We start from the raw sequence: 27,849 nt of genomic DNA, 5'->3' as shown, positions 1-27,849 counted from the left end.
TAATATAAATAATAATATATATTTATATGATCTATGAGGATAATGAAAATGAGTGCTAGGGTTTTGGCTTTTTCATGTGAAATTTTCCTAAAGCAACTCTTTGGCCTTTACAAACTAGTGCGAAAACTTTATGGTATCTACCCGGCCGTTAATTTCGCCCGTAAACACATGAAAATAACTGTACGATTTTTGATAAAGTTCAGCAGATTTTTTTTTAAATAACCAAGTTGCGAATTGACGCGCAAAAGAAAACGCCTTAAAACTTTATTCCTATTCCAATTTCAACGCTGCTTCTTTACTTTATTCAATTTCAAAGGTATTTCTTTACTTTAATTATTTGAAAGTAATGTTTCCATCTAATCAGGGCGCCGCAGTATGCTTTAATAATGGAAAAACATTAATTCTAAAATAAAAAGATAATGGTGTCACCGGCTTGTTTAAAGGGTGGACCTTAATTGAATTATCTTACCCTGGAGCCTTTTTAAGTTTTTAAGAAAAGTTTACTACGATTTTCAAAGGTGGGTCTCAATTGATACTGTACTGTTTCAATTCAATTATATATTATTATATTTTATCATTATATTTCAAAGGTGGGTTTCAATTGAATTAAATATTATTATATTTTCTGATTTTGATAAAAAAATATGAATATATCTTTTAAAAAGATAATATAGTTTAAGATAATTTCTTAAACATTCAATAATACAAAAACACCATAATAAATAATTAACAATTAAAAGATTTATAGATCAAAGAATAATTAGGTTATTTAAAAATAATTGTAATAACAAAAGTAGAAATTATTTATAAAATACTTAGAAATAAAATGATATCTACAATAAAGTATAAATATCTTGTTTGTTAAAATAATATCATTTAAAATATATATAACCTCCTATGACAGAGATGTGTTAAGTTATTTGTATTTACTTTGTTGTTTAAAGGTTTAAGAACATATTGTAGACCAACCAAGCTTAACGGGAATCAAAATGGTTAATGTTAATTTTTGGATAATCTTGGGGAAAAGGGTAAATTTTGGAATTCACAAGAAATGTGAAAACTCTTAGGTAATTAAGCAATTTTTACTAGAAAATTTAAAACTCTTTTTACCAGACAATTAAGCAATTTGTTTGGGTTGTGTTATATTCTTTCTAGGACTAGCCCACCTAGTTAACCGGGGGGTTAGAGCCCCCCCTTCGTTGTGCCAATTGCATAACGAGGGGAGTTACAAGGGGTTTGAGGGGTACAGGTAACCCCACTCTAGGAAAATTTTGGTTTTGGACCCTATGTTAGGTTGGGCGGACCTACCTATGGTTTTGTCCATATTTTTCGCACATGGTTTTGGACGCGATGGTTTTCGGTCAATGGTATTGGATGCTTTGGCATGTATAAATATGTATTGTAATATTGAAAGGAACATAATGAAAAATCAAGCTGGTAGTCCCAGTTTTGGGATCTAAGGAAAAATCTCTGTGTATATGTGTTTTATGTGTTATGCTCTCACATTGTTTATTTTATTTATTTTAAAATTCGTATGCAGGTAATTTATGTACGAGGTTAAAACCTACATTTGGGATCAGAGCCATTTTGGCTTCAAGGGGACGCCTTTGTTGTTGAGGAGTTTCGCTCGAGCCTGTGGTAGACCCTGTTCAGTGGGAGATCTGCGAGATCGATTCTGGTAGTGAAAGAAGATGACGAGTGGTGGAAAGATAGAGATCGAGAAATTTAATGGTCAGAGTTTTGAGTTGTGGAAACTCAAGATGGAGGATCTGTTGGTGGATAAAGATCAGTGGATCACGGTAGATCCGGGTACTAAACCAATGGGAGTGTCCAATGAAGAATGGAAGAAGTTGGATCAGAAGGCAAAGAGCACAATACAATTGTGTGTCTCAGATTCAATATTGTTGAATGTATCAAGGGAAGCTACGACAAAGGCCTTGTGGGACAAATTAGGGACTTTGTACCAATCTAAGTCTCTGATGAATAAATTGTTCTTGCGGAAAAAGTTGTATAAGCTGAGGATGAAAGATGGAGACTCGATGACAGAGCATTTGAACGCATTTAATACTATGGTAAGTCAGTTAGCATCTGTTCATATTAAATTTCAGATGAAGATAAGTGCATCAATTTGTTGTGTTCTCTGCCAGATTCGTGGGATAGTCTAGTTATTGCAATAGGTAGCAATGCAACTGCATTGCAGTTTGATGAAATAGTCTCATCCTTGTTGACGAAGGAGATGAGACGGAAAAATATGGAGAGCCAGAATGGTGATCCCTTGTCTGTATGAGGATGATCCTAGAATAGAAAAAAAATAAGTCATGGAGTGGGAGATCTAAATCTCCAGGAAAACTTGTAAAGGTGGTGTGCTGGAAATGTGGAAAGGAAGGGCACTACATAAGGGACTGTAAATCTAAAGCTCCTGATAAAGGAAAGGGATCTGATAATGCTCCTTTTGCAGAGGCGAAAACCACCTCATATGAAGGTGGGGATGTGTACATGGCTTCTTCAAGTACACATGTAGATCATGAGGCATGGTTGATTGACTCAAGTGCATCCTTTCACTTCACTCCTCATAGAGAGTGGTTCTTCAAGTATGAGAAATACGATGGTGGTGATGTCTTCTTAGGGGATGATAGGAAGGCTAGAAACGTTGGTCGTGGAAAAGTAAAGTTGAAGTTGCAAGGTGGAAGGGTTAGAACACTTCTGGGTGTTCTGCATATTCCTGCATTGGCCAGAAATCTGATTTCTGTAAGCAAGTTGGATGATGCAGGTGTAAAAACAGTGTTCGAGAAGGATACCTACAAGATGGTTCGGGGAGCACTGGTATTGATGCGGGGAGTTCGGATTGGAACTCTATACAAGCTGCAAAGTAGCACGGTTGTTGATGGGTGCAACAGTGTTATGGTTCCTGAAAGTGGAGCAGAAAATCTAGTGGTCTCCAGAGCGAAGACCATGTTGTGGCATCAAAGGCTTGGACATATTGGAGAGAAGGGCCTTCAAATACTTCATGGTGAAGGTATGGTAGAAGGTACGAGTAATAGCTATCTGGATTTTGATTTCTGTGAAAATTGTGTATATGGGAAGCAGAATCTGGTGAGTTTCCCCTCTGGTGGTAAGAGGGCGAAACAAATGTTAGAGCTTGTGCACAGTGATGTGTTTGTACCTGTGAAGGTTCCATCACTGGGTAAGTCTGTGTACTATGTATCATTTATAGATGACTTCTCAAGGAATACATGGATATATTTCCCTAAGAAGAAATCTAAAGTCTTTGACAGGTTTAAAGAATTTAAATCTCCGGTGGAAAACCAGACAGAGAAGAAGATAAAGGTGTTGAGGACAGATAACGATGGAGAGTTTTGTAGTAAGGAATTTAAAGAATTCTGTAAAAAGTCTAGTATAACACGACAGAAGACTACTCCATATACACCTCAACAAAATGGAGTTGCAGAAAGAATGAAGAAGACGTTGATGGAAAGGGCAAGAAGCATGCTCAGTGGTGTCGAGTTAGGACAGGAATTCTGGGTAGAGGTGGTGGAGACAACATGTTACCTAGTCAATAGATCACCTTCATCAGTGTTGGAGGATAAGACTCCACAAGAGGTATGGATTGGTAAGAAACCCTCTCTTTGACATCTGAGGGTATTTGGATGCGATGCACATGTACATGTTCCAAAGGAGAAAAGAACTAAGTTGGATAGTAAATATGAAAATTGCATCTTTATTAGGTATAAGGATGGTTTAAAGGGTTGTAATCTTTGGAACCCAATAACAAGGAAGGTTGTGTATAGTCGAGATGTGGTGTTCAGAGAGGTGAAAGATGTTATTAAACATGCAGTCAAACCAAAGGAACCTGAGAAGATAGAGTTTGAGCTAAAGGAGGAAGAATCAAACTCTACATCAGAGGAGGAATGGAAAGATGAAGAACCAAAAACTTCGGGTGTGAGAAGATCATTTCGAGAAAGAAGGCAGCCAGAAAGGTATAATCCATTTGCTTTTGTTCAAATTTTTCTTTATCTATTACTGATGATGATCCTAGAACTGTGAAGGAAGCAGTAGATTCAGAAGATGGAAAACTCTGGAAAGAGGCCATGCTTGATGAAATGGCATCTTTGCACAAAAATGAGGCTTGGGATCTGGTGGAGTTGCCGGCTGGAAGGAAACCCATTGGCAACAAATGGGTATTCAAGAAGAAGACAAATGCAGAAGGAAAGGTGGAGAAATACAAAGCTCGGTTGGTAGAAAAAGGTTATTCCTAGGTGCTAGGAATTGATTTTGGTGATATTTTTTCTTCTGTTGCCAAGGTAACTTCTATTAGATTATTTTTATCTATTGCTGTTGCTTTTGATTTTTAGGTAGAACAGATGAATGTGAAGACAACATTTATTCATAGGGATATGGAAGAGGAGATCTACATGAAGCAACCTAAAGGCTTTGCGGTGAAGGGTAAGAAAGAACTGGTATGCAAATTAAAGAAGTCTTTGTATGAGTTAAAATAGTCACCAAGGATGTGGTATCAGAAATTTGATACATTTATCCGGGGACTTGGCTTCAAAAAGAAACTATCCAGGATTTGAAGACCTATTTGTCCTCCAAATTCGACATGAAATATATTGGTGCTGTAAACTATATTTTGGGCATGGAAATTAAAAGAGATCGGACAAAGAGGAAGCTCTGGTTAAACCAGAGGAAGTATGTTGAGACAATATTGCAGAGGTTTAATATGTAGGATAATAAATCGGTGAAGGTTCCTATTCCTGTAGGTGTAAAGTTATCTGTTGAACAGTGTCCCAAGACACAAGAAGAGGAAGAGGACATGTCTCGTGTTCCATATGCAAGTGTAGTTGGTAGTCTGATGTATGTGATGGTCTGTACTAGACCAAACATTGCACATGCAGTGGGAGTACTGAGCAGTCAAAACCAGGGAAGGAGCACTAGACAACAGTGAAGTGAGTTTTCAGGTATTTGCATGGCAATAGTGATTATGGTTTATGCTACCAAGGAAGACCAGGATTGGACATAGTGTGGGATATTCATGGATTTGTTGATGCAAACTGGGCTAGAGATCTGGATCAGAGAAGATCTACAAGTGGGTATGTGGTTAACCTATTTGGAGGTGCAATCAGTTAGATGAGTAAGAAACAATCTGTAGTGGCACTATCAACTACAGAGGCAGAATACATGGCATCCACTCATGCAAGCAAAGAAGCAATTTGGTTGTAGAGATTGTGTTCAAGTATGGGGTTAGTATAGGGAGCTATAAGGATAGACTGTGACAGCCAAAGTGCAATTTTCTTGGCAAAGAACCCTGCATATCATTCAAAGACAAAGTACATTGATGTTCAATATCACTTTGTGAGGGATATGATAGAAGACAAAAAGGTGTTGCTGGTAAAGGTGGACACATTGAAGAATACTTCAGATGCATTGACAAAATCTGTGAGCTCTGAGAAGTTCTCTTGGTGTAGAGAAACAATGGGCATTGCAGGGTTGGATAAATGACTAAGCTCTCTTGTGGCCCCCCTGTGGAAAGAAAACAACAGGTGGGAGAATGTTGGGTTGTGTTATATTCTTTCCACGACTAGCCCACGTAGTTAACTGGGGGGTTAGAGGGGGGGTGGATCCCCCCCTTCGTTGTGTTGATTGCGTAGCGAGGGGAGTTATAGGGGATTTGAGGGGTACAAGTAACCCCACTCTATGGGGTTCGGGGCAGTGCCCCGAAAAATTATGGTTTTGGACCCTATATTAGGTTGGGCAGACCTACATATGGTTTTGTGCATGTTTTTCGCACATGGTTTTGGACGCGATGGTTTTCGGTCCATGGTATTGGATGCTTTGGCATGTATAAATATGTATTGTAACATTGAAAGGAACATAATGAAAAATCAAGCTGGTAGTCCCGGTTTTGGGATCCAAGGGAATATATCTGTATATATGTGTTTTATGTGTTATGCTCTCGCATTTTTTATTATATGTGCTTTAGAATTCATATGCAGGTAATTTTTGTACGGGGTTAAAACCTACACTTTCTTTTCCTGAGAGATAAAAGGTTATCTTAGAAATGACAAAGCAAGGAAAACAAGTGAAGATGGAGATAAAAAAGATAAGAGAATTGAGCACTTACATAGGACGTTGTTGGGTGGGGTAAGGCACTGCCCCTAAGGTGTTTTAGAGTTAGAAAAAGAGCCAGTGGAACCCTCAATTTTGTTGTGATTGGATAAGTTCTGCGTTGGACCTTGGAGGGGTCTTATTGACTTGAACTGCCTTGAAGGGTCACTGATAAAAAGAACTGTTCTGGTACTAAAGAAGCACGGGGGAGAGAAGCAAACGTAATTGATGTTCTCAAGGTTGGGTGGTTGCGGTCTTTCTAGTGGATTACCAAATACCCTAGTACCACATATAAGTATTAATTACTTGTGGCATTGTATAGGCGTATTAATGAGTTTTGGTTCTGATAAAATGAGAAAGTGTATCTGCTCTTTTATAAAAACTAAAGAAATATCTGAACATAATATTGGTTGACGTTGGAAGGACTTGTTCTCATTGGTTAATTCAAAGTTGTAAGTTTAATTCTTGTTCTGTTATTAGCTAGGAAAAAGTGGGAAAGTCATTACATAAACCCTTTTCTTTTAAAAGATTATGGTATGTAAGATTTTTGAAACAAAATGTCTTGGAACTTTAATCTCTAATACGAAAACTGAAGATATCGCTATAGAATTGTTTAGTAACCATACCGGGCCTGGCATAACAATGATAAGGGTTTGATAGTATACTGGTGTTGGTCATGGCTAACTAACTAAAAATGGGTTATGATCAATTTAACACCCTTGTCGGGCTGGATGGTACCATCCGCCTAGAAACTGTCCCGACCAGATCCAGAGAAGACAATAGACCGAAAGAAGACAACGGATTCAGAACGGAAATCAATCATGGAGAGGACTAGAATAAAAACTGTACAGAGTAATATCCTTGTGTAATAACAATTTAAAAATCAGAAAATTATAAAATGACCATTAAAACCTTCTGTAATAACTAGTGTCGAACGGGGATTACGTTTTGAACATGCATTCAAAATTGAAGTTGAGCTATGAGTAAAGTGTGAGAAAATAAAAAGTGTAAAAACGCTAAAAGAAAAATCACAACAAAATGCAACCAGCTAGCGAACAAACCCTCATATATTATTCATCATATAAGCAATTACTCGTACTCAAATAAACATATACCAATATCAAAATTTAGAGTATATCATATCTTAAAAAGAAATTCACAAAAGCACCAGCGTTGGGCGACCATTGTTAATAATACCATTATTACATCAAATACTGACATTGCAATAGGAATTTCACGAGTCACAATGATTTATAGTAGAGACCCTCACTCGAGCTAGCTCAGAAACTTATGGTTATGCTCCAAAAATTATAATAATCTCTAATTCAAGAAGAAGTATTTAAAATAGAATCATTTATGGAACGCTTCAGATGAAGCATAAGGAGTTACATCCTTCTCAGGAAAGAATTATTTATATAGGAACAAATGAACCAACGTGCACCTGTAGAAATTAGGCTGTGGTAGGGTCATAATCAAATAATCATGGAATAACAATATTCCCTTCTCAACGAAAGAAGTAGTAGCTTACCTGCAAAAACTATAGTGGGTAAGTATCCTCACAGTTCGACCAAACCACAAGTAAAAATTATGCTAAAGATAAACCCTTGTCAACTCACGAACCAGGTCTTACGTGGTGTGGTTCATGTATTCTAAGAAGAATTGGAACCTAGGTAACACAAAAAACTAGGGTTTAGATTCTCAATGACCATTATAGCAGTAAAATCGAAAGGTCATGAGGAAATGAACAATCTTACCTGGAAATTGGGTGGGAAAAATCCTCTTGGTAAGTTGGGAAAGCTCGACCTTCGATTTTGGGTAACCTTGTAAACAACAAAAGAAAAGAAACACCAATTATCCTTGACGTTGATTCGAATCTAGCGAAGCTTATAAGGTCGAATTGCAGCCAAATACCGCAATGACCCAAGTATTACCTTGAAGAGGAATGATCGCAGACCAAAAAGTTGCAGAAGCCTCCTATTAGCCGCAACAGTGCAAATGAGTCGGGTTGTGAAGAGAAAAACCAGGCAGTTAGCCCTTAACCATTCTAGCAAATGTTGAGTCGTTGGATTGAATACCTATCCGATCAACGGTTGATCATGTGCTAGACAATCTCAGGTTCGAGAGAATTACATTGTAAATGTAATTGAACTTCGTGTCTTCCCCTTGTACGCTCAGGTCGACGTGGTGGGACTGCAAATGACTACATTAGAAAACCCGCAAGTTGTTAATAGGGAATCGGGTGGCAGTGAAAGTGTAGTGGTATGATAAAATACAACGTTATGTTGGTGTTATGGAAACTGAGATTATAAATCAAGGGTAACCTTAGCAAAGGAAAATCCACCCCAAGACTTTATTATATACTTTGAAATAGCTAAGTAGGCTTGGGTGTATTTAAGTTTATATATATAAGCTTTCTTTTAACTTTGCAAGTTATATTTACATTTTATTTTGATTATTTTTTAGTTACATGGAAGCATGTTACAGGTTGTATCAAAGCTCGATTTCAACATTGTGGCATGATTGGGAAACTATAGTGATAATAAGTGTGTTGATGTGCACAGAGAGAGAGAGAGAAGGTAGAAACAAGATGAGGAGGGGAGCTGGAAATTTACCCTCCCTAAGGGCAACTGTGGGATCTTGTCCCATACCAATTACAAAGGAAATCCTGAAATGTGCGTGCAGATGGGTGAAGAGCGAAAGAACCCAACTATATTGTTGCTAGTAATTGTTTAATAGCTGAAGGCTGAAATGGATATATTGAGAACTGATAATGAAATACTAATTCGAGGACCGAAACGAATCCTAAAGAGTCTTTCTGAGATGTAGACTCATAGAACTTCTATGCCAAATGCTGACAATGGAGCCAGTGATGAAGAAACTCGACTAAGAAATGAAAACATGTTGGAAATAAGTCATACCCAAAGAACTGAGGGAGACAAGGATGATAATGAAGAAGAGTATGGAAACATTTATGATCAAAGGAGAATGAAGAAGCATAAAACTAAACTGCAAGGGGAATTCAAAAAAATCAAAACCCCAATACTTGATGGGGAAGTTGAGGAAGTCACAAAGGCATGGATTATTAACATGAATAAATACTTTCAAATTTATGAATATGACAATAAATGTAAATCCAGGCTGGTTATTTACCAACTTAAAGGAAAGGCCACCTTATGGTGGGAGGAAGTGAAAACTGTGCGGGGAATCGAGGAACAAAAGGTGACTTTGGATGAGTTTCATGAGAATTTTAAAAATAAATAAATGATAGAGCGGTTTTATGGTGAAAAAGCCAAGGATTTTGATGACTTAATGTTGGGACAATTCACTATGGATGAATTTGTGACCAAGTTTACATATTTTCTATGATATGTCTCGTATATACGTGAGGAGAAGGAAAAGGTTCAACGATTTATTAGTATCCTACTTGCATTCATGAAGGAGATATTAGAATTCGATAATCCCAAGACAATAGATGAGGCAATGAGGAAAGCTCAGATTTGCTACCAACAAACGAAATAGAAGGGTGAAGGTAGTAAGACCTAGCCAAGTAAAAAGGGGTGGAAAATTTTTTAGAGTACCTGGAGTGCAAAGTCCACTAATTTTAAGATTTCATATAAATGAAAATAGAGTAGACACTCTGGAAAAAATCAGCAAAGAACCAAAACCCAAAATAAACTTAGACAAATCCAGGCATCAAGCAAGCCAAAACTCGGTCAAACATAGAAACCCCCTTTGCAGTGTTGGGGCTGCGAGGAACCCCATTACTACAAAATTTGTCCCCATTGTCCTGACTAGAACCGACTACCAAAATATGAGAAGTTTCTACAATCGATGAAGTGGTGAGGATCTTACCAAGAATTAATGCTGCCTTAGAGGATCATCAAGTGGAATACTAGCCTACCATGTTACAACTTGAAGGTAAGTTACTTAACCAAATTGTGTCTAGTTTAGTAGATCCAGAGGAGGTTTAAGTTATGTAAGCCCTGAGGTAGTGGATGTTAGGATATTCTGACACAGAGGAAATAATTAAGTATAACTTGGTCTAGTGTCTAGTTAGGTAAAGTGTGTTTCTTTAGTATGTACTCTGTGTAACTTGCAATCTGACAGTCACGATATGATCTAGACATGAAGTGATCGAACAATTCATTTTCTCCTTGGTAGTTGATGAGCACCAGTATTGCAACAAGAATGTTGCAACTCCTGGGGCTACCAACTTTACTTTATCAACCCAGGGTTTGTAGAAACTTGGAGGTGACAATGTTGTATACATAAGTAAATGTGACAGGTTTTCTCTTTTTCATTGCTAAGTTGGCGAAAGACCACTAAGGTTTTTCAAACCAGACTTCTGTTGATTTAGAAGAAGCTTGATTACCAATGAGGAAAAGAGAAATCTACACTAAAAGAAATCTTCTGCAGTAAGGGAAAAGACTGAAATCAAATGCTTAAACACACCATTTTCCTGACCAACTGCTAAGAGGCTTTGCTTCAAAAGAATTCTAAGTTAACATGTATGCAATCCTATTGTCTTAGGAATGCGAATTGAAACATCAAACATTCTACTACTATGCATGTAAATGAATAAAATAACTCTGTTTTACTTTTTGTCTTTTTTATGTATGAAGGTGTGGAAGATAATCTCTTTTGGTGATGTGGTAGATGGCTTAAGGATGATGGTGAATGGTTAGAAGGCTGGGGATACAAGTAGGGGTCCTTTTATAGCTTCCTAGGGGCTTTTTCCACCATTCATCCTCAAAACAAGCCACTACAGCTCAACCTACAGGATGTCCTAATGCGTTCTACAGGATATCCTGAATTCCTACAGGATATAATTGAGAGCAAAAGGATGGATGTTGAAGGTGATGGAAGGCTTAGGGAAGGTGTTTGGTGGATGGAATGAGGCAAGGGAGTGCCTAGGACCACTTCAGAACTCAAAACTAGAGTTGGGAGATGGCTGGATTTGCTCAACAAGCTTGGAGAAGTATTCTTGTGAAATGATGAAATTGGTGAAGGTTTTAGTGAAAGCAAGGAATGATCATGAATGGATGAAGTTGTGATGATGTTGCTAATCATGACATATCTATGTACTGCTGGAACTCTTGCACTTCATCAAACATTGACATTTATCCATAAATCATGTAAACAAGAAAGATTTCAATTAACTAAGGAAAACATAATTTCATGAGCTCACTGCCTATTTCATGCATGGGAAAAGTTGCAGAATAATATGAACCCTTAATTAGATCTGATGTAAGATTGAAGATATAAGAAATGATAACTAAATCCTATTCTTGCAAACTAATCAAATGTTGGCCTAAGTAGCAGAAAACCCTAAATTCCATGAGAAATCAAAATTCTACCTTTTTGGGGTTGGATAGGGGTTCTTTCCTCAAACCATGATCTCTGAAGGAAAGAGTGAGACCAAATCCACCTACTAGAAGCTTTTTGATGTACCTTTATCTCTTCTAAGCTACTGTTGAAGTAAAGCACAAATGGAAGAAAACTAATCAAATCCACAAATACTTGCAATGAAATAATGCTAATGACAATTCAAACATTAATCTATGAAAGCAACTAAGCATACAAATAAAAGAAGAGAAGCCTCTGCTACTAGGGTTGGGCCCTAACCCAAGAGCTTCAGCCCTCTGAGTTAACTCAGTGTTGGATCAAGGAAATGTTCATTCTTTTTATTAAAACAGAAAATTACATAACAATGTCTTCCACAAGTCTTGAACTAAAAAATGACTAGTGTTTTTACAACAAAAATTCGAATCCCAATGAGGCTCTAAGCCTCCTTATTTATAAAACTGAAGTCTCCAATGGCTTCCTTAAATATAGGGAGGCTCGGCTCCCAAACTGGAGATAAACTAGCTCTTTAACTGTCACTTGCTTGGCTGCCTTTTGATCTCCATGACTTGGTTGCTTGTAACTCCGAGTTAGTGTGATTGATGGAGGAATATTCGAATGAGTGAGGAGTAAATGAGGAGGATCTACCTCCTACAATCTCTCCTCCTTGTCTCATTCGAGTTTCAACCCTTAATTAGCCAAAATTTCCATGATTTTCTCTCAAAAACCTGCAATCAATGCACATTAGTCCACTAGGCATAATATCTCACTTTGACTCATCTCATTAAGAAAAATAAGATCAAAATATGTAAGAAATTATGAGAAGAATTGATTTTGAATAAGCTATGAGGTGTATTAAGGTCCATATAGTTACCCAATAATGAGGCTCATCATCACCCCCCTACTGAAAGTGTTTCTCATCCTTTGAGAAACTCAATCTATATCCATGTCTTTCATTGCTCTAGTGGCCTCCCTAACATCCCATGCTTTTGCTATAGTTTCCTCTTCCTGTGCATAGAATCCTTCCTTCCTTTCTATCTCCTCCCACTGCTTTCTTTCTTCCTCTTCCTTCCTTCCTTCCAACATTCCTAAGAGAAGTGGTGGACTGAGTCTCAAGCCAATCCAATTGACTTTGAGTATTTGGAGAGATTTCTTATACATGGGTGTCCTGTTCAGTGCTTCTCTCATTATATGAGGAGAACGATACTCTCTGATTTTCAAGCTGTAGGGAAAAGTATTCCATCTCCTTTGGCAAGCTTACATGTTTTCATCCCCTAGCAGCCTGGACATATCCTCAAAGTGTGTGATTTCTTGCTCTTTGGTAGCAAGGTACCTAGGTGCAAGTTAAGGGTCATTTGCAATCAAGTTATGGGTGTTGATGAAAACCATTGGATTTTATTGCTCATCTCTTATCACAAGGGGTTCTGTTTCTTCCTTTTCCATTATTTTCTTCATTTCTGCAGCCCTTTCTTCCTCATGGTTCATCCATAGATGTTGACATGATTTCACAATCGTGAGCTCTAAACAGAACATCACAGCCTTTGTCACACATCTGACTTACACTCAACAAGTTATGTTTTAGATCATCTAAAAAAAGTACATCTTGAGCCTTTCCTCTTCCATTGTTCAGACAGACTGTACTCTTTCCTCTAATTCTAACTAATTCATCATTACCAAATGTGACATTTCCAATTTTATTTTCATTCGGGGAAACAAACTTGCTTTTATCTCCTTTCATATGTCTAGAGCAGCCACTGTCCACATACCATTTATTATTTTGATCTTGAGCGTACAAAACTAAGTCCCACTTTTCAGGTTTGTTTTCTTCTACCTTCTTTCTCCACTACATGCATCCAATTGTTTTATACATATTCTGAGATGTTAATCTATTGTCCTTAAGCTTACATTCATATGACTTGTGCCCAAATTTGTGACAATAGAAACATTCAGTGATATCAAGGAGTGGAGCAAATGCATTTTTTTCTAGATTCATATTTGTTTTAACGTTTGTGAATGCATTCTTTCTCATCTTAAATTTTCCAAAATAATTTTTTCTCACATAAGCTCTACAATTTAAGGCTTTATGTCCAATTTTTTTTACAACAATAACAATATCCATAAAAAAAATATATGTACCTGGTAGTGGATGTTGATTGCAAATCTAACCAACTTGACATTTGATGACCTTATCTTCTAAGGAAGTGAGGTTTCTGATAGGGTGTGTATTCACTGTCCATTTCTTTTGATTTTTGTACTACACCGACAATGTTCCTTTGCAGTTGTTCACTTGATGTTGAAATGTTTCTCAAATTTTTATTCTTAGATTGATGTGAGTTTTCATCCTTTCTCCTAGCATATTTTACAAAGGTGATTGTCCTTTTATCCTCTACCTTAGATTTACTAGATTTTCCTTCACAACCTAACCTTGTCTTTATGAGTGAAAACCTCTGAGAATTCATTATCACATCCAGTTTTTTAGATCCTTTTGTCTGTTGAATATTTATGTTTAGTTCAGACTGAGATTTCTCTAGTTTTTTCTTTAGACATACCACCTCTTCCTCCAGTCTTTAGCACTCTTGGTTTTTCTCTTTTATCTGCTGCAGTAAAATGTCTTCTACCTTCTTTTCTTCTTCAAGTTCAACTTTCAACTTAATAATGTCTTATGACTTTGATTATTCCTTCACATATTTTAATATTATCTCTTTCTACTTTCTATTCTTTAGTCCAAGCCTTTCTTTTTCATCTAGGGCATTGATTAACTCCCCCTCAAGTTCTACCTCACCTTCCACTTCTTCTTCATATTCCTGGAAATCCTTTTCAATTTCTTCCAAGGCCATTTGTATAAATTCACTTGTTCCATCTTCACTAGAGGATTCATTAGAACTTTCAGATCCACTGTTATCTTCTTGATCATAGAAATTTTTCTTTTTGAAATGTCTTTCTTTCTGCATTTTGTTAGACGTGTTCTTGTCGTTCCCTTTAAACTGATTTTCCTCTTTATTAAAAGGGAATTTTGATGCATATTGTCCCACTCTTCCACAATTAAAACACTTAAATAGAAGTTTTCCTTTATACTTTCTTGTGCCTTTCTTCAAGTTTATGACAAATTTTGCTTCTTCTTCATCAGAACCTGAGCATGACTGCTCCTTTTCTTCTATGGGCTTGTCTACCTTGAAAACTGTCTCTCTACTGGTTGCCTTCCCTTTTGGAATTTTCATGTCATATGTTTTCAAAGAGACACATAGTTTATCTCTATTCAAGGTATCAATGCTTGTTGTTCTTCTATAGCTGAAACCTTAGGACTGAATTTAGAAGGTAACGACCTCAAAATTTTCTAAACTATTATAGTTTCATCAATTGTTTCACCTAGACCTAGCATGATATTTACAACTTCGTCAACTCTTAAGAATAATTTAGCTATATCTTCATCTTCATTCATTTTTAACGTCTCAATCTGAGTTCTATACACTTGTAATTTGACCTTCACCTTTTTATCTCCTTCAAGAATATTTTCTAATTTGTCCCAAATCTATTTAGCTTTCTCACAATGCATTACTTTGATAAATTTAGACTCAAACAGACCACTTACAAGTGCATTCATAGCTTTTGCATTAACTATAAAGTTCAGTTTGGCATATTTGTCACTAGTCGTTCCTTTGGTTCTTCATACACCATCAACACATCAGATCAACCTTCTATTCCTAGAGACATTAAAAATATCTTCATTCTTACTTTCCAGAAGGCATACTTTGTACCAGTAAATATAGGGGCCTTATTTGTTGAGCATCCTTCTTGACTAGCCATGTTACTTACTTAGGACCTCCTTCTAGTTGTTAGACTGCTAGTGAAGGAACTTGGCTTTGATACCAATTGATATTTAGGATACGAAATTACTGAGAGGGGGATTGAATCAGTAATTTAATTATTTAGTTTTCCTCAACTTAATCTTCTTGTTACGCAGTTAAAGATATATGTTTGTGCTCAATAGTTATTATATTCCTTTTGCATATTTGAAGCAGAAAGGCTTGCAGATGTGTTTATCAAGAATTCAAATGATTCACACAACATGTAAGAATTAAACACATGAAGACACCAGATATAAGTGGAAACCTTGAAGGGAGAAAACCACAAACTTTAGGTTGGAAGTGATGTGAAGGCAAGTTGCTAATCCTTTTTACATCAGATTTTTTTAGGCTCCTACCTCAACGGAAGCTTCAACTCCCACTAGTTTTTTGCAGGCTACAACCCACATGAGGCTCCTACCTCAACATGCTACAACATGTTATTTTTCAAGTTTCAACATAGAAAAGAACATAAATTTCACAAGTCACAACCGTTGGTTACCTCATATCCAATTTTGTTGTCAAGTTTTTTGCTAAACTGCTCCTTCTCTTCACTCTTCTTCTCCTTTGCTATTGCTCATTCTTTCTCTGATGCAGACCACTTCCATTCCAAAAAAAGTTTTTTTTTTTTGGCACATTGTATCTTTTATAAGCAAGCCCTCTTGGTTGTTTGTATTTTTGGAGGAATATGAAATGAAGCATAGTATCTTGGACTTCCAAAACTGTTATCTTCTATAAGCAAGCCCTCTTGGTTGTTTGTATTCTTGGAGGAATATGAAATGAAACATAGTCTCTTGGACTTCCAAGCTTGTCCTTTCAATTTTAGTTCAAAAAATTATTTGAAACAAAAAAATAGAGTTGAATTAACAAGTCATTCAGTAATAATTACAAGAGACAAATCAGATTTGAATTATCTACATTTTATGTTCAAACAAATATATGTATTCCATCTTTTGTCTCAATGTTTAGCTTTCACATTGATTAGCATAGCCTTTGCACTTCACATCACTTTCAGCCTTTTACATTCAACATTTCTGTACATTCAACATAAATTATCATGAGTGAGCTTCGTGACATCAATAACATTTATCAACATTAATCAATTAGCCTAACTTGACATCAATGCCAATATTGCCAACAACAAATGGAAACTTAGCAAGAAAATCCTCGCATACAGATTGTAGTGCAACAATGGGTCAAAGAACTCGATCTTAGAGATCTCTGGTCCATTATAGGACTACAATCTGTGTAACATAACAAATTCCCCAAATTGAAAATAATTGTGTTCTAACTTCTCCAATTTAACTATCAAAACTTCATGAAAAAAACAAACATAAATTATAACATGATAAAACTTCGCAAGTGACAAGTTCACCCACCCGTGACTCTAAATTAGTTTTTATGGTAAATATAAATAACATGATGGCTTAAAAAATAATAAATAACATGCACTAAGTAATTGATCTACTTTTCATCTTATTTTTGGGATATTACTTTATCTTGTCTATTGAATATTCTATTATTTTATCTAATTAATTGAATATCACTTTATCTTACTTTACTTTACTTTATTGAACATTAGAATATCTTACTTTATTTATGAAATATTAGTTTATCGTCACCTATAAAATTTTCTATCTTATTTATGGAATATTGCTTTATCTTGTCTATTGATTATTAGATTATTTTATCTTATTAGTAGAATATTAATTTATCTTACCTTACTTTCCTTTATTGAATATTAAATTATCTTACTTTTATGTATGGAATATTACTTTATCGTCAACTAAGGAACCACTTTAGTCTCACCTAAAAGACCTGATAAAAAAATTAGGGGCCAATGATTAACTTAATGTGTTTACATTTAATATCACCTCAGCGAAATTAAATATTAAATGTCATCAAAAGTATCATTAACATTTCCATATCGAAAGAAGGAGAAGAAGAAATTGGTATCACCTTCCATATATTAAATATTAATATCATTAACAGTATCCCATATAGAGATGAATGACTTTCAACGCTATATGAGTGTGCATTGATATAGTATTCTTTGGAAACATAGATTTTTGATCAGCTCGCTTTACAATTTTCGTTCTCATCCATGGTAGGGTAGCATCTTATCAGGAGGGTACTGTACATATTTATATATATGTGGAAAATGACATATTGTGAAAAATTCTACGGCAGTAATATTTTTTTGGAAGATACTTTTGTTTTATATTACTTTAAATAATTAATTTAATTATATAAATTATATTACTAGAAATCAAAATAATTAACATATAATATATTTAATGTTAAAATTTAAAAAACAAATTATAAAAATTAACTAATTATAATTTTATTTAAAATTATTATTAATCGTAATTATAAAAGGATTAATAGTAATTATTATATTTAAAAAGTATGTAACAAATTTTTAATTATGAATATTCGTCTTTATTTTAAATTATCTTTCAATCTCATGGCTTAGGATACACTGTACATGATTATCACACTAATCTATGTAGGCATGAGTTAGCGAGGTTTAAAAAAAAGTTTGGAGAATTTAACTTGCCTATTGCTAAGTTATATCTTGGACAAAAAACTTATAGGGTGCCAGATAGAACCAGTCATGCACTCCTAGTTAAGTACATCATTTCATCTTAGGTAAATCAAGCATTCAAAATGTTTTTCACCAATACAAAGGTTGAAAAGACTCCTTTGTAGTAGTCATATTCTAAAGTATGAGCCCATTTACATGTCATCACTATGCATCACGTTTCTTTACCTCTTCATGAGTCCACCTTCTATAGAATTACACGCGTGCTTTCGTCTACATTCACAAAATTCTAATGTGCTTCTTGTTTCCTTGGTGAGAGGAATATACTGGGCATTTTGATTTAATCTTCTTGAAGCTTCTATTTTTCACCAAACAATTGTTTAAGTAGTCAATTCTAACAACCATCCACTAACATATTGAGTTGACTAGGCTCAATATGTTTCCTTTACAAATATAAACAAGATTCATAACTCACTTAATTTCTCTATACCAAGCATGTACAAACTTGATATCTTTAATTGCAACTTTGGTATCTTTGTTTAGTCTTCATCCTGGATATCCATGGTTTGCTTGTCATTTGTTAAAGAAGTTAATTCTAACAAAATAACTATGCCTATATTGAGTTATCTATGATAAAATAAAGATAAATATATTCATCCATTATTCCAAACAATTAAAAAAAAAATCTCACATTGCCAATGCATCAATTTTCACCATATTTGACTCAATCCAACAAATGAAATTTGGTTGACCTCTTTATCATGATCTCAACAATCGTTTTCTGCAAATCCTCATTGTAATAACTAACTTCAATATTGTGATATATATTCTTTCATGTCGTAGCAAAACATGATCTAGATTTTCAATATGGTTTGTTGCAAGGAAAACCTTCAGCTATCCTCTTGCATCAAACCCATTTAGTTGATTTCATTCTCAATCTGCGGCTCTGGCGTAGCAGAAGAAAACAAGTAATGGCAGCAAGTGTTGAACTATATTGATGGACCTCATGATGCATGCAGGCCACATACAAGTATGAGGATGAAGAATGAGAATGGGTATGGTAATGAATGCAGATTAAAAGGTAGAAGGTAGCAAGAGCGACCGATGCAATTGGTTGTGAATCAAAAATTTCCAAGATCTCTTTGGCCCATTGTAGGACTCCAATCTGTGTGTTGTGACATATCAAAAGATCCCTTTGGTCCATTGTACGATTACAATATGTGAGCGGTGACATAACAAAGTGCCAGGGTTGAGAATAATTGTGTACTAACTTCTACAATTTGTCCATCAATGCTTCATGGGAAAACCTGTATAAACTCTGGCATGATGGAACTGGACAAGTGACAAGTCCACCAATCAAACCTTGATTATAAATTAATTTTTAAGTAAATATAATTGGTCTAGCACCTTTCATCTTATCTATTGAATATAACTTTAACTTTATTTTTAACTTGCTATTAAATATAACTCTATTTTTAACTTGCTATTAAATATAACTTTATTTTCAACTTAAAAAACAAATGGAAAAAAAATAAGAAGCCAATGATATATTTTATTCCCACCTTAAAAACCAAATGAAAACAAAAACAAGCAAATCATTTACTTAATGCTTTTACATTCCCATATCAAAAAGTTTGAAAAAGGAAATTGGTAAAAGAAATTGATATCACCTTCTTTATATTAAATATCAATATATTCTCACCAAAAATACTAATGAAAACAAAAACAAGCCAATCATTTACTTAATGTTTTTAACTTCCCATATCAAAAAGTTGGAAAAGAAAAATTGGTATCACCTTCTTACATTAAATATTAATATCATCAACATTCCCCTATCAAAAAGTTGGATAAAGGAAAAGAAAAATGGGTATCAACTTCTTACATTAAATATTAATATCATCAACATTCCCCTATCAAAAAGTTGGATAAAGGAAATTGATATCACCTTCCTTACCTTAAATATTAATATAATCACCTGCCTTACATTAAATATTAATATCATCAACACCACATGGAAATATGAAAAAAAAGGGGAGAAAAAGGGAACGCTGTGAGTCAAGTAAAACGACTTTTCTGCACTCGATGTTATTGAAGAGATGGGAGTCAAAAACGACTGCAAAAATGTGGTCAATTCTGTGGTGGACATCAAATTGGCTTGAGTCAAAGATGGCTTCATTTTAAATGTCAAGTGTTATTCTAATGTCAATGTCGTGTTGTGTATCTATAATTCTTTTGGAGTAATAGTTTTGTAAGATGGTTGAAAAATATTATAGTAACATTTAAATTTTGAAACATTATTTCTTTATTCTATTGAAAAGTTAAACAACGAAGAAAATCATATAAATTAAATTATGACTAATCAATTTATTAGAAATATGAAAGTATTTTTCTTATATTATTTCATATTTGTTAAAATTTTAAAAAATCATAAAAATTAATTAAACAATCATTTTATTTTAAATTATTATTATTAGAAATTATAAGAAGAATGTTATACATATGTATTTAAAAAATATATAGCAAATTTTTACTTATGAAAATTTATTTTTATTTTGGACTTCTTATAATTATCTTATAGATGAGGATACATTCTACATGATTATCACAGTCATCTATGTAGGCCTACCTCAATAGGGTTTATAAAAACACCTTGACAATTTAACTTACCTATTGCTAAGTTACATCTTCAACCAAAACTTCTTGGGTTTCAAATACAACCAATCATGCACCCCCTAGTTTAGTACAACAACCATTCAAAATGTTTTACAACAATACAAAGGTTAACAACACTCCTTTATAACAATCATATCCTTAAAGTATAAGCCCATTTACATCTCATCACTATGCATCACATTTGCTTTACCACACACATGCTTTCATCCACACTCACAAAATTCTATTGTGCTTCTTGTTTCCTTGCTGAGAGGAATATACTAGGTGTCTTGATTTAATCTTCTTGAAGCTTCTATTTTTCACCAAATAATTAAGTAGACAATTCTAACAACCATGAACTCACATATTGAGTTGACTAGGCTCAATATGTTTCCTTTACAACTATATAAAAAGATTCAAGAACTATAGCTATATTGAATTACCTATGCTCAAAAAAGATAAATATATTCATCCAATATTCCAAAAAATAAAAATAAATTATCACATTACCAAAACATCAATTTTCACCATATTTGACTCAATCTAACAAATGAAATTTGTTTTCCTCTTTATCATCGATCTCAACAATCATTTTCTACAAATCCTCATTGTAATCACTAACTTCAACATTATGACATATATTCTTCCATGTCGTAGCAAATTAGGATCTAAATTTTCAATACAGTATGTTGCAAGGAAAACCTTCACATATCCTCTTGTATCAAACCCACCTAGTTGATTCCATTCTCTTTCCCAAAATACATGGTGATGTAGGTTGGGTTCTCCTCCATGTACAACACTGGTTGGGTATCACATGAGTAACCACACATATTTTCTCCAATAAGGGAAAAAAACAACATGAAATGCAATAGCTATCCCCTTTACTTTGTACAATAAACACTTTAAAAGTAGTTACAAATTATAGAAGTAATTCTTCATATATTGAGAACTCTATATGAAATGCCATCTGCATTATCGACACATCACCTTCACTATGTAGAAATATAATCAAGGCCATTAAAAAACAAAAACAAGGCATTAACACTAGTTTGAAAATATTTCAAAAATTAGCCTCACTTTCTTCAAACCACATTTTCTTTTGGCTTGAAGAAACTTTATTGATTCTAAATTAGGCTTCTTCATGTGTGTCCTCTTTCACCCATCACCTTGAAAACATTCAATTGCAGGCACGTTTTCTCTTTCTCCATCATGATCAATATGTTGCTCAACAAACACTTAGGGTACAAAAGAATGTTAACTTGAGAAATTTCGTGTCCATGGTTCCAACCATTAGAAAATCAGTTCCATGCCTTGATAGCAAACATGATTTTTGCCTCTATAATTTCTTAGCACAAATATTGCAACTCATGGATCATTTTCTTTGCAATCCCATATAACCTCTACAATGATCTCATAGCTCATCCTCTGCTACTTGGGTGGCATAAATGTTGATATTAGCTTTTTCTCCAAGAAGCCTTTTGTGTACATCAATGATTGAAGTTTAATGAGTATCCTAAATTTTCTTCTTGAATGTAAATCCAAGAACTGCGATTTTATTTCCTAATAATATGTTGAACATTGAAGGAACTACATAGTTTACAAACCTTGACTTCTCTTATTAGTCATTGGTTTTAATGAATCCTTTCTATTAGTGTTATGAACCTTTCTCCATAAAAATGAGAAGAAACTAATAATTACAATTCTCTTTGAGGGGGAAACCTCACTTTACAATGAATAGGTTTTTATTATTATTATCCATTTTCAAGGTCATGGCTAAGCCAAACACCAAATTAGTAGTATGAGACCCCCTTGTTTGTGGGACAAGGGATCCACCTCCATGCAATGATTTGACTGCTAAGTTTACGAAGGCATACATACTCTACCCCCCTCTAGTTCTGAACCTATGACCTCTTAGGAGGAAACACATGCTCTTAACCATTAGGCCCACTCAAGTTGTATCGTACAAGACAATATTTGATGTTTCTAAGCCTAGGCCTCCCTAGAATATGTATTGGAGACAAAAGATACAATTATAATAAAATCATAACCTGAGAGGTTCTAACCTACATAACAATATAATAATATAAATGTAATGACTCAATATCTAGGGCTTAATAAGGAGTTTTAGTGTTAAAATAAGGCTTGTATATATGACTTAACATGTCCCTTCCCTTCAAAGAAGTGATTTCTTCAACACTTGACTATCTGTGAATGTTTCTACATCAACAAATCATCTTCCTATGTTGCTTCTTACATTGATAGGTTCTTCCTTTTGATAAGATGCTCAATAATCATTTGATTTCTCAACTACTCAGTCTTTGTTTCAAATATTTTTTTATGGTATTAATATTATTTTCCCTTCTTCATGATCTGTAGTAAAATATTTTGGACTGATATTTTTTCACTAATTACTTTATTTAAACAAAAGAAAACATAAAATACTAGATATATAATTGAGGACAGAGAAAACTAAATGTATCTTATTTTAACTATAAATAAAATGTGTGTTTTTGTTTGAAAAAAAATCATTTCAAAAATATAATATTATGTTTATTGTATAATTCAAATATATTTTAATACTAACTTGAACATTACCCTTCACATATTTGATTTAACTTAAAATATATTTATTATAAATAAAATAAAATCCATAACCTTAATAATATGTAAGGGTCTCTTAACCATTCTCAACCTCAACCCTCTGTAGAATTAACAAATTATAAGACTTTGCGTGAAAGGACAATTGGCTAGTTATTAGTCAAAAATGTTTAAATACCCTTCACTAGGTTCATTGTAATAGTCAAGTTTTGTATGATCAATAGAAGAGTCGCAACTCGTGTATTTTTTATTTAAGCTCCCCTAACTTTCCAAAAAAGTGGTATCAGAACAATATTATTAAGAGCCACGAAAAGCGAATTAGCAACAATCAATGAGAGAAAAGAGAAACATATATTTTTTTGTCTTCGTTAATGTTATAACACACCTTGTAGGTTGTAGGTTATACACGGAGCATTATAACGCATAAAAGTGTCAACAAACACCACATTACAAGCGATCAACTTAACACACTTTCACGGTACGCAGGTTCTGTGAAGTTTCAAATCGTTAAGCACTAACGTTGCTCTTGTTGGAAGAATCTCCACACCTCTATGGAATCCGTAATTTCCACCCTGGGGATCCTAGTTACTGGTTTGTAACGTTTATCAATACCTGCGGATTTTGGTGTAACAACAAACCTCCACATGGTATCAGAGCTTGGACCCAGGTTCGATTCCCTCGAGTTGCGTTTTAGGGGGGGTGTTGGAAGAATCACCACACCTCTATGGAATCTGTAATTTCCACCCTGGGGATCCTAGTTACTGGTTTGGAATGTTTACCAACACCTGCGGGTTTCGTGATTTGTCAACTACTCAGTCTTTGTTTCAAAGATTTTTTTATGGTATTAATATTATTTTCCCTTCTTCATGATCTGTAGTAAAATATTTTGGACTGATGTTTTTTCACTAATTACTTTATTTAAACAAAAAAAAACATAAAATACTAGTTATATACTTGAGGATAGAGAAAAATAAATGTATCTTATTTTAAATATAAATAAAATGTGTGGTTTTGTTTGAAAAGAAAAATCATTTCAAAAATATAATATTATGTTTATTGTATAATTCAAATATATTTTTAATACTAACTTGAACATTACCCTTCACATATTTGATTTAACTTAAAATATATTTATAGGTGAAAAGACAATAGTTCCCAATAAGAATTGTGCCAAAGGTTTTGGGTTTCAAGATAAGCTAAAAGTGAGTGTTGAGTTAAGTCAAGTGATAGACGAATTTAGTGTGTGGATTATGTCCAGATTGGGTTTTCAGAACCTAAAACGGAAGAAGAAGAATGAGCTTTCACTAATGCAGAGAGGAACCTATTGAAAAAAGACAAAAATAAGAATGCACATGCGTTGCATCTTATCCAACAAGGAGTAGACCGAGAAGTTTTCTAGAAGGTTATGATCATGTCTTCAACAAAGGAAGCATGGGATACTTTGGTGACAAGCTATAAAGGTATGACCAAATTCAATATTGTTAAGTTGCAGAATACTAGGAGAGATTTTGAAAGTCTGCAGATGAATGAGACATACTTTATGAATCAAGTCATGATTGTCGTAGATCAATTCAAAATTATGTGAAGGAATTAAAGATCAAATAGTGGTTGAGAAGGTCCTCATATCTTTGTCTACCAAATTTGATGTTGTGGTAGAAGCCATAGAAGAAGCCAAGGATTTGACATCACTGACAGTTGATGAGTTGATGGGATCACTTTTATCACATGAGGCAAAAAAAGACAGAAATAAGGATTATGCTTTAGAAACCACTTTCAAAAGTCAGGTTTCTATTTCAAGAGACATAGGTCGAGGCAGAAGAATATTGAGAGGCAGAGGACTAGGCAGAAGATATGATGGTTAGAGAGATGGCCAAGTAGATCATGAACATGAAAGTGGAAGCAACTGTAGAAACTTCAACAATAATCAAAGAGTTGACAAATCAAAGATGATATGTTATTATTACAATAAATTTGGTCATGATGTTCGTGATTGCAGAAAGAGGATAGCTGATCAAGGTAAATAGAGAACTAATGTCACTACAGAGAGTACTAACTCCATGTTCCTAGATTTCCATACCATGCATGAACCTTATGATAATGTGTGGTTATTAGATAGTTGTTGCAGTAACGACATGACAGGAAACAAGAATTTGGTTGCAAATTTAGATCAATTTGTGAAGACAGAGGTAAAGTTGGGAACTGACAAAACTGTGGATGTATATGGCAAAAGAGTGGTCAACATTCTGACCAAGTAGGGGGAGCCAAAGACAATCTCATAGGTATATTATGTTCCTAGTCTCAAACATAATTTGATAAGTGTTGGTCAATTGACACATAAGGGATATAGAGTTATCTTTCAAGGACAAGAATGTGTTATATATCACAAGCCCCCAAGAAAGTAGCTAATAACAAAGGTGCATATGACGAAGAACAAACACTTTCCTTTAATCATGAATTATAGTGATCAGACCAGTTCTTTTACAGTTGCATGTTCTAATGATTATTGGTTATGGCACTTTCAATTTGAACACTTGAATTTTTCTGGTTTAAGATTATTGCAGCAAAAATAGATGGTCAAAGGATTACCTCCCATCAAAGAACTTCCTAGTACTTGTGAGTGTTGCATCTTGGGAAAGAAACATCGTGAAATTTTTCCAAAGGGAGTTCCATACAGAGAAAAGCAACCTCTTGAGATAGTGCATATAGACTTGTGTGGACCTATGAGGACACAGTAGATTGGTGGAAGTTGTTACTTCCTCACTTCCATTAATGACTATAGAAGAAAGACTTGAGTTTACTTCTTGAAGAAGAAGTTTGAAACTTTTGCAAAGTTCAAATATTTCAAATCCTTAGTAGAGAACCAAAGTGATCGACAGATCAAGGTATTGAGGTCAGATCGTGGTCAAGAATATGACTCTAAGGACTTCCATGATTACTGGAAACAACATGGAATTAGAAGACAGTTTACAACTAGGTACACACCGCAACAACATGGTGTAGTAGAGAGAAAGAATAGGACAATTATGAACATGGACAGAAGCATGTTGAAAGGGGGAAACTTGTCTAATGAGGATTGGACAAAAGGAGTTGTGTGTTCTATTTATGTGTTCAACATATCTTCTACAAAGAGTGTGATGAACAGAGCACCAGAACAAGCATGGTCATGTATGTTTTTCAACATATCTCAGCTCATAGTGTTTGCGTGTGTATCTTATGCACATGTTCCTAAGGAACGAAGAGGAAAATTAGATGATAAAAGTGAAAAATTCATATTTACTAGTTATAGTGAGCAATCAAAAGCTTCCAAATTGTATAACCCTGTCAGCAAGAAGACCATAATTAGTAGAGATGTTGTGTTCAAAGAACAAGAGTCATGGAATATTATTATAGACAAATCAGTTGATGCACAAGTGCCACTGATGGAAGAATATGATGTAACAGAAAATGAGCAACAAGAATTACAGGTGAAGACACCAACAAGGACTACAAGCTTTTCTGAGCAGCATGGATCTTCAAGCAGATCTACAGATCGCGATTCTCCCCACAATTAAACAGGTGATGAATCAAACAATGGTAAGAGAAAGATAAGAAGTTTGAAAGATATTTATGTTGATTTGGATGTTAGTTCAAATTTTCAATTGTTGTCATTCCAACCTTCTTTAGTTGAAGAAGCACTCAGAGATGATAACTGGATGCAAGCCACGGATGAAGAAATTAATGCTATTGAAAATAGTGATACATGGAATTCTGTTGATTTGTCAAAGGAAAAAAATCTCAATGGTGTAAAATGGGTGTACAAGACAAACTTGAATGAGAAAGGTGAAATTGATAGATTTAAAGAAAGACTTGTAGCAAAAGGGTTCTCACATCAACTGAGAATAGTCTTTGGAGAAACGTTTGCTCCGGTAGCTAGATTGGACACTGTAAGAGCACTTCTATCCACAACAACTCAAAACAAGTGGAAAGTATATTTGATGGATGTGAAATCAATCCTTCTTGAATGGAATTCTAGAAGAAGAAATTTATGTGCAACAACCTTCAGGTTATGAAGTTGAAGGTAACGAAGATAAAGTTTACAGGTTGAAGAAAGTTCCCTATGGATTGAACAAAGCACCTAGATCTTGGTATAGTAAAATAGACAGCTACATGATTAAGAATGGATTTTGCATAAGCAATATTGAGCCTACCTTGTACAAAAACGTAAATGAGCATGGTGATATTTTGATTGTTTGATTATATGTTACTGACATGATTTTTACAGGTGATTTTAAATTGGATGAATTTAAACAACCGTGATGAAAGAATTTGAGATGACAGATCTCGAACTTATGAAATATTTTCTTGGCATGGAAGTTGAGAAATCTGAGAAAGGAATTTTTATTTACCAAAATAAATATGTTAGAGATTTTTTGAAAAGATTCAAGATGGAGAATTGCAAAGTTGTTCCTACACCAGATGCAACAGGTACAAAGTTAAGCAAGGATGATGAAGGATCAAATGTCAATCCAAATCTATTCAAAAGATTGGTTGGCAGCCTCATGTATCTCACAGCTACAAGACCAGATATTATGCAAGGATTAAGTTTGATTTCTAGATTTATGGAGACTCCAAAAGACACACATTGGAATGCAGGAAAAATAATTATGAGATACATAGAAGGAACTAGATATTGTGGAATAATGTATGCAAGTACAGAAAAGAAGGATCTGATTGGATATATGGATAATGATTTTTTAGGTAGTTTGGATGATAGGAAGAGCACTT

Source organism: Pinus tabuliformis, chromosome X (assembly GCF_031772625.1).
Source record: "Pinus tabuliformis cultivar Carrire ecotype Pingquan chromosome X, CPIR1, whole genome shotgun sequence".
Lineage (NCBI taxonomy): Eukaryota > Viridiplantae > Streptophyta > Pinopsida > Pinales > Pinaceae > Pinus > Pinus tabuliformis.
Note: the sequence above shows the minus strand (reverse complement) of the source record.